Raw genomic sequence first — 9,816 nt, 5'->3', positions numbered from 1 at the left:
GGTATTACATAATGGTAAAAAGATCAAATCAACAAGAAGAGCTAACTATCTTAAATACATATGCACCAAATACAGGAGCACCCAGATTCATAAAACAAGTTCTTAGAGACCTACAAAGAGACTTAGACTCCCACACAATAATAGTGGAGACTTTAACACCCCACTGTCAATATTAGACAGATAAATAAGACAGAATATTAACAAGGATATTCAGGACTTGAACTCAGCTCTGGATCAAGTGGACCTAATAGACATCTACAGAACTCTCTACCCCAAATCAACAGAATATACATTCTTCTCAGTGCCACATGGCACTTACTCTAAAATTGACCACATAATTGGAAGTAAAACACTCCTCAGCAAATGCGAAAGAACTGAAACCAAAACAGTCTCTCAGACCACAGTGCAATCAAATTAGAACTCATGATTAAGAAACTCACTCAAAACCACACAACTACATGGAAATTGAACAACCTGCTCCTGAATGACTCCTGAGTAAATAATGAAATTACGGCAGAAATCAAGAAGTCCTTTGAAACCAATGAGAACAAAGAGACAATGTACCAGAATCTCTGGGACACAGTTAAGGTAATGTTAAGAGGGAAATTTATAGTACTAAATGGACACATTAGAAAGCTAGAATGATCTTAAATCAGCACCATAACATCACAATTAAAAGAGCTCGAGAAGCAAGAGCAAACAAAGCTAGCAAAACACAAGAAATAACTAAGATCAGAGCAGAAATGACAGAGATACAGTCACAAAAATCCCTTCAAAAAATTGAATCCAAGAGCTGGTTTTTTGAAAAAATTAACAAAATTGATAGACTGCTAGACAGACTAATAAAGAAGGAAAGAGAGAAGAATCAAATAGACACAATAAAAAATGATAAAGGGGATATCACCACCAATCCCACAGAAATGCAAACTACCATCAAAGAATACTATAAATGCCTCTATGCAAATGAACTAGAAAATCTAGAGTAAATGGATATATTTCTGGACACATACACTCTCCCAAGACTCAACTAGAAAGAAGTCGAATCCCTAAAAACACCAATAACAAGTTCTGAAATTGAGGCAGTATTTAATAGCCTACCAACCAAAAAAAGGCCAGGACCAGATGGATTCACAGCCAAATTTTACCAGAGATACAAAGAGGAGCTGGTACCATTCCTTCTGAAACTATTCCAAACAATTGAAAAGGAAGGACTCCTCCTTAATTCATTTTAGGAGTCCAGCATCATCCTGATGCCAAAACCTGGCAGAGACACAACAACAACAAAAAGAAAACATCAGTCCAATATCCGTGATGAACACTGATGCAAAAATCCTCAATAAAATACCAACAAACCCAATCCAGCAGCACATCAAAAAGCTTATCCACCATGATCAAACCAGCTTTATCCCTGGGATGCAAGGCTGGTTCAACATATACAAATCAATAAACATAATTCATCACATAAAGAGAACCAATGACCAAAACCACATGATCATCTCAATAGATGCAGAAAAGGCCTTCACCAAAATTTAACATCCTTTCATGTTAAAAACTCTCAATAAACTAGGTATTGATGGAACACATATCAAAATAATAAGAGCTGTTTATGACAGACACACAGACAATATCATACTGAATGGACAAAAACTGGAAGCATTTCCTTTGAAAACTGGCACAAGACAAGAATGCCCTTTCTCACCACTGCTATTCAATGTAGTATTGAAAGTTATGGCCAGGTCAATCAGACAAGAGAAAGAAATAAAGGATATTCAAATAGGAAGAGAAGAAGCCAAATCAGCTCTGCAGATCACGTGATTCTGTATTTAGAAAACCCCATCATTTCAGCCCTAAAGCTCCCTAAGCTGATAAGCAACTTCAGCAAAGTCTCAGGATAAAACATCAACATGCAAAAATCACAAGCATTCCCATACACAAACAACAGACAAGCAGAGAGTTAAATCATGAATGAACTCCTATTCACAATTGCTACAAAGAAAACAAAATACCTAGGAATATAGCTAACAAGGGATGTGAAGGACCTCTTCAAGGAGAACTACAAACCATTGCTCAAGGAAATAAGTGAGGACACAAACAAATGGAAAAATCATTCCATGCTCATGGATGGGAAGAATCAATATTGTGAAAATGGCCATACTGACCAAAGTAATTTATAGATTCAAGTCTATTCCCATCAAACTATCATGGACATTCTTCAAAGAACTAGAAAAAACTACTTACAATTTCATATGGAACAAAAAAAGAGCTCATATAGCCAAGACAATCCTAAGCAAAAGGAACAAAGCTGGAAGCATCACGCTAGCTGACTTTGAACTATACTACAAGGCTAAAGTGACCAAAACAATTTGGTACTGGTACCAAAACAGACATAGAGACCAATGAAATAGGACAGAGGCCTCAGAAATACCACGCATCCACAGCTATCTGATCTTTGACAATCTGGACAAAAAAACAAGCACTGGGGAAAGTATTCCCTATGTAATAAACGGTGCTGGGAAAACTAGCTAGCCATATGCGGAAAACTGAAACTCCAGTTTTCCTTATACCTTATGCAAAAATTGACTCAAGATGGATTAAAGACTTAAATGTAAAACCCCAAACCATAAAAACCCTGGAAGAAAACCTAGGCAATACCATTCAGGACATAGGCATGGGCAAAGATATCATGATTGAAACGCCAAAAGCAATTGCAACAAAAACCAAAAATGACAAATGGGATCTAATTAAACTAAAGAGCTTCTGCACAGCAAAAGAAACTATCGTCAGAGTGAACAGGCAACCTACAGAATGAGAGAATATTTTTGTAATCTACCCATCTGACAAAGGTCTAATATCCAGAATCTACAAGGAACTTAAACAAATTTATAAGAAAAATACAAACGATCCCATCAAAAAGTGGGCAAAGGATATGAACAGACACTTCCCAAAAGAAGACATTCATGCAGCCAACAAAATAAGAAAAACAGTTCAACATCACTGACTATTAGAGAACTACAAATCAAAACCACAATGAGATACCATCTCACACCACTCAGAATGGCGATTATTAAAAAGTCAAGAAACAATAGTTGCTGGTGAGACTGTGGAGAAATAGGAATGCTTTTACACTGTTGGTGAGACTGTAAATTATTTCAACCATTGTGGAAGACAGTGTGGCGGTTCCTCAAGGATCTAAAATGGGAAATATCATCTGACTCAGCAGTCCCATTACTGAGTGTATACCTAAAGGAATATAAATAATTCTGCTATAGAGACATATGCACATGTGTGTTTATTGCATATATACAATATTTACAATATTGTATTTACAATTACAAATAGCACTATTTTCAATAGCAAAGACATGGAACCAACCCAAATGCCCATCAATGCTAGACTGGATAAAGAAAATGGGGTACATGTACACCATAGAATACTATACAGTCATAAAATGGAATGAGATCATATCCTTTATAAGGACATGGATGAAACTGGAAGCTAACACAACAAACTAACACGGGAACAGAAAACCAAACACAGCGTGTTCTCACTCATAAGTGGGAGTTGAACAATGAGAACACACAGACACAGGAAAGGGAACAACACATACTGGGGCCAGTTGGGAAATGGGGGGCGAGGGGAGGAAGAGCATTAGGACAAGAGCTAATGCATGGATTCAGGGCTTAAAACCTGGATGATGGGTTGATGGGTGCAGCAAACCACCATAGCACGTGTACACCTACGTGACAAACCTGCACATTCTGCACTTGTGTCCTGGAACTTAGAGTTAAAAAAAAAAAAAAAGAATTATTGTCTGGGGTGATAGTTTGAACTCATATTATTATATAGCCTTTCATTGAATCATTTGACATCCATCGATGATCCTTGCCTTAGTCTATTGCAGTAGTGGTGGCAAGATGATATTTTTAATTTTAAGATCCTTTTTGCATTTACAAGCTGACATCAACTCTGTAGAAAAGCTTTCATTCTTACCCCACCTCCTTTTCTTTCTTGATTATCACTATGGACACATGAGTTTTTTATTTTTAAAAAAAGTTATAGTCCATTACCGTATTTACTTTTTCTGATCCTCAACCTGATCCAAATTTGGGCAATTTAATATTTAAACTCCCTCCTGTGTTCCTCGAATCCATTCTAGTCATTTTTGAGCACTTCTTTGACTCCTGAGAAGAACATATTCTAGGCTTTCCTTGTGCTTTCCTTATCTGCCACTTCCAAGCTCCTCAGAGCTAGAATTGGCAGTTTTTCCAAAGAACACTGGTTAATTTTAGTGGGAAAACATTTAGTCAATTAGGTTTTTGACTTTTTTTTTTGATTGACCTCACTATAGTTTTTATGCTATTATAGGTGGTATTTTGAAAACTGCAATCTTGGTTGCTTATCACTGGTGTATAAAGAATTGATTTATGTATATTGATATATCTAGTAAATTTGGCAATCTCTTAATTAATTCTAATTATTTGTGTAATTGCTTGGGTTTTCTATGTATGCAATCATATCATCTACAAATAATGATAGTTTTATTTCTTCCTTTTCAATTCTCATACCTTCTTGTCTTACACTTTCCGTTTTATCACATTAGTTGCAATGTTTAATGAAAATCAAACATTTCTGTGCATATTTATTTTGCTCCTAAAATTAAAAGACTATTTCTATATTTAAAATACTGTTTGCTATATAATTCTGATAGATACCATTTTCTAGTTAAATACTTTCTCTCTTAGTCTCAGTTTGATATCTTCATCACTAGTCTTCATAAAAAATAATCTTCATTTATTAAAATTACCATATTTCCTTTCTTTTTGATTTGCTAATATAAATACATATACAAATAAATTTCTCAATGTCATGATGGAGTAACTTAGATGATTCATCTCCTTTCACTATATAAAAACTAGAAAATTGACCAAGGCCAAGTGCAGTGACTCATGAGGTCAGGAGTTCAATACCAACCTGTCCAACATGATGAAACGCCATCTCTACTGAAAATACAAAATTAGCTGGGTGTGGTGGCACATGCTTATAATCCTAGCTACTCAGGCGGTTAAAGCAAGATAATCGCTTGAACCTGGGATACGGAGGTTGCAATGAGCTGAGATCGCTCCATTGCACTCTAGTCTGAGTGACAAAAGCAAAACTCCATCTCAAAAAAAAAAAAAAAAAAAAAAAAAGAAATCGACCAAATAGATGAAACGACATCTTTCAGACCCTGGAAAACAGGCATCTGAGAACTTGAACATTACAGAGGTTGAAACAAGCTGGGGAGCCCTATAATCATCTGGAATTCTGCCTGGAGGCCTTTTTCAGTTTGATATGGGAAAGAAGTTGTTAAAAACAGCAGTGATTATGCTGAGTTGAGAAAACAGAGATCAGAGTTTCACGAGACTGAGATAGCTCAAAGCGTGGGACATAGAACCAGAGACAACGTAGGTGCACAGAGAAATCTCCAGAAATTGACGTGGAGTCCCTTGCATTTGGTGCTCAATTATAAGATAGAGAGAGAGAGAGAGAGAGAGATAGATAGATAGATAGACAGACAGATAGATAAATAGAAAGAAAGATAGATAGATTCCACAATGCCAACAAAGACTGACTGAGGAACAATGAACTGAGCTATGCCCAGAACTCATACATATCTGGGTGACTATAGTGTTCCAAGGATCCACATGAGATAGTCCTCACTGAAAGTTCAGAGTACTCAAAGAAGACCTCAGAAGGGCCACACCTGGCAGCAGAGATAAACTAGAACAGACTCCACAACCGCTCTAATAAAGCTTAAAAACAAATCTTGTAATAATCAAATGGATCCTTAAGTAACTTAACTTCTTGCAAGAAAAATGCCCAAAATTCTTTGAAAGAAGACAGTAAAATTCAACATAAAACAACATGAAATTTACAGTGTCCATCTTCAAGTTAAAAATTATGAGATACGTGAAGAGGCAGAAAATGTGAGAGAAATCAGAATATAAGAATAGACCTAATAAGCAGACAAAATTTTACAAAACCTATTATAAAATATTCAATATACACAAAATTAGGAAAGAAAAGAAATACAAATGCCACTTTTAGAGATGAAAAATACAATATCTGAATTTACAAATTTACTAAATGGGATTGACAGCAGATGAACCTTGAATACACAGTAATAAAAAACTGTGCAATATTAGCACAGAAGTAAAAAATGACTTGGAGAAAAGTAAATAGAGGTACAGTGATAATGTGATATGATACCAAGCGGTCTAATATGCTTAGAATAGGTGATCACAAAGGTTAAAACAAAGGGAGATAGAAAAATACTAAAACTTTCAAATTTTACAGAGTATAAATTCATAGGTCCAAGAAGCTCAATAAACCAAGAGCAGAATAAACATTAAAAATTACTAAGGGCACTGTAATTATTGATTAACACCAGTGATATATAAAGAAATATGTAAGTATGCTTTATTGTTTTAAAAAAACACGTTATGTACAAAGGAACAAGGTAATCGTAACCTCAGACGTCTCACATGTAAGCCAGAAAACGATGACTTAGAGATACACAAACAGCAAAAATACTTTTTTTTTTTTTTTGAGACGGAGTCTTGCTCTGTCGCCTGCCCAGGCTGGAGTGCAGTGGTGCGATCTCGGCTCACTGCAAGCTCTGCCCCCCGGGTTCACACCATTCTCCTGCCTCAGCCTCCCTATAGCTGGGACTACAGGCGCCCACCACCATGCCCGGCTAATTTTTTTGTGTATTTTTAGTAGAGATGGGGTTTCACTGTGTTAGCCAGGATAGTTTCGGTCTCCTGACTTCGTGATCCGCCCGCCTCGGCCTCCCAAAGTGCTGGGAGTACAGGCGTGAGCCACTGCACCCGGCCAAAAATACTTCTTTAAAAAATGAAGATAAAATAAAGACTTTTCACAGGCCAGTGGAATCTAGGAGAAGCACTAACAATCCTGCATTGAAAGGAATGAGGAAGGAAATTCCACAGGCTGAAGAACTAAACCAGGTAGAAATATGGATGTACACAAGTGATGAAAGTCGGAAAGGAAAATACATGTGTAAATGTAAAAGATTTATTTTACTTTCAAAATTACTTACAAGATAATGGTTTAGAAAAGAAAAAAGACGTAAAAGAACAACCAACACGTGAAGCAACAGGAATCTCAAAATAATTACACTGAGCCAAAAAAGTCTGCCTTAAAAGAATACATGCCATATGATATCTACAGTCAGTTAGCACTTTGCCCAGCAGGGCAGTACTGAAAAGTGATAGTGCAAGCTGAAACTATGCAAAGTGGTGCCAATAATCAATGGGAAGAGTTATGCTTGTTCTGTGATCTTTAACAATTTTTGTCAAAACATTAATAATTATCTCACTGTTGGTTATAAATAAGAAAATAAAAATGATGAAAACTAATATTTATTTAGTGCATGGTAATGTAAAACATTAAAACACTGAGAATTAAAGTGTTTTATTTCTTTGTTTCAAAACACCGTTTCAACAGGGCTTGCATTTTTCTTTTCATGCTATAATTTAAAATACGAATGAGCATCTTTTCAAAGCCTGAATGGATTGCCCTACTTCTTTCTAAGTTCGGATCAGTCTAACATTTCATCCATTGTGCTTTCAGTGTCACAAAATGTCTCCCAAATTCTTTTCATTTGTTTGTTTTTTGAGACAAGTCTTGCTCTGTCACCTAGGTTGGAGTGCAGTGACATGACCTTGGCTCACTGCAACCTCCGCCTCCTGGGTTCAAGCAATTCTCCTGCCTCAGCCTCCCAAGTAGCTGGGATTAAAGGTGCGTGCCACCAAACCCAACTAATTTTTGTGTTTTTAGTATAGATGCCTTTTTGCCATGGTGGCCAGACTGGTCTTGAACTCCTGACCTCAGGTGATCCACCTGCCTTGGCCTCCCAAAGTGATGGGATTACAGATGTGAGCCACCATGCCTGGCCCAAGTTCTCTTTAATGTGAAGATTTTTCCAGGATTATTTGCTCTGGGACACCTTTATCCTTTTCATCATAAACATTGTTTTCATTTATGTAAATAAGCTCGTCTTCACTAAATTCTTCTGGCTGCATATGTAGTTTCTTAGACTGCCAACATTCCCATAGTCATATATTTCTTCTATTACTCAATTTACGTTTGATTCAAACCTTACTGCCAGCGTGATCACTTTTTATTTCTTTGCTGCACTTTCACCTGCATTTGGCCACATTCCTCTTTTGATTATTCCTCTTTGTAAAATGTCACATAGGTTGATCACTGGGAGACAGGGAGACAACACAACTACACGTTTTGCTGTCTGTGCATGAGGTGAATAAGAGATGCACAGTAACCAGTCACTAGCCAACTTGAAGAGAACTGAGGTGACTGGCCACGGATTCTAACGTGTGTTTGCTATTTTCACAGTGATGTGTGGGCTGAAAAAAATAGCAGCAAAATTTGTACTTTATGTATTGACTCACAGTTTGAAGCATGTTGTTGGGGGACTGGTGTTAACTAAGCCATAGTAACTGAAATTCACACATATCCATACCATGTTAAGCAAATGCTGCCTGTATATGAAAGCATTGAAAAGACAAACCTAATCTACAGTGACAAAAAGCAGATTAATGGATACCTAAGGCTGGGGTTTGGTAGATGGAGAACAGATGACAGGGGTCAAGAAGTAAATTCAGGGGATGATGGAAATGTTTTATTATGTCTAGATTTTGATTGTGGAGATGTTTCTTTAGGTGTATACATTTGCCAAATGAGCATCATACTGTATAACTTAAAATGGGTACATGTTATATGTAAACTGTACTGCAAAAAATCAATTAAAATGATATAAAAAAAGACCATCACTAAAACCAGCTGCAACAAAATTAGATGTGCACGTTCATCCATAATTTTTTTTTTTTTTTTTTGGACAGGGCCTCAATCTGCCACCCAGGCTGGAGTCAGTGGTGCGATCTTGGCTCACTGCAACCTCTGCCTTACAGGTTCAAGCGATTCTACTGCCTCAGCCTCCCAAGTAGCTGGGATTACAGGCATGTGCCACCATACCCAGTTAATTTTTGTATTTTTAGTAGAGATGGGGTTTCACCATGTTGGCCAGGCTGGTCTTGAACTCCTGACCTCAGGTGATCCACTCGCTTCGGCCTCCTGTAGTGCTGGGATTACAGGTGTGAGCCACTGCTGTAGTGCTGGGATTACAGGTGTGAGCCACTGCACCCAGCCTCATTCATAATTGAATAACTAAAAACAAAGCCACGATTTCAAATTAATGACATAAACTGAAAGAACACAAAACAAAGCATTTTTAAATTTCTGTGATAACCTCAAGTTATCATGATGCTTTTTGTTATTGGATTTGGTGTACTAATGTTAAATGTTTGGTGTAATTTGCCTGTGAAATCATTCAGTCAGATTTTTTGTGGCTTTGTTTTATTTTATTTTTTGAGACAGAGTCTCACTCTGTTGCCCAGGCTGGAGTGCAGTGGCGTGATCTCAGCTCACTGCAACCTCTGCCTACTGGGTACAAGCAATTCTCCTGCCTCAGCCCCCCAAGAAGCTGGGGGGCTTCTTAGCACCACCACCACACCTGGCTAATTTTTATATTTTTAGTAGAGATGGGGTTTCAGCATGTTGGCCAGTCTGGTCTCAAACTCCTGACCTCAAGTGATCTGCCTGCCTCGGCCTCCGAAAGTGCTGGGATTACAGGTGCCAGCCACCGCACCCAGCCCGTGGCTATATTTTAAACAAGTAGTTCAAATTATGTAATAGTCATAAGTCTACATTCCGTTTTTTTTTTTTTTTTTTTTTTTT

The sequence above is a fragment of the Rhinopithecus bieti genome, unplaced genomic scaffold (assembly GCF_001698545.2).
Source record: "Rhinopithecus bieti isolate Rb0 unplaced genomic scaffold, ASM169854v2 scaffold_42745, whole genome shotgun sequence".
NCBI classification, from domain to species: Eukaryota; Metazoa; Chordata; class Mammalia; order Primates; family Cercopithecidae; genus Rhinopithecus; species Rhinopithecus bieti.
This window is presented reverse-complemented; position numbering follows the sequence as displayed.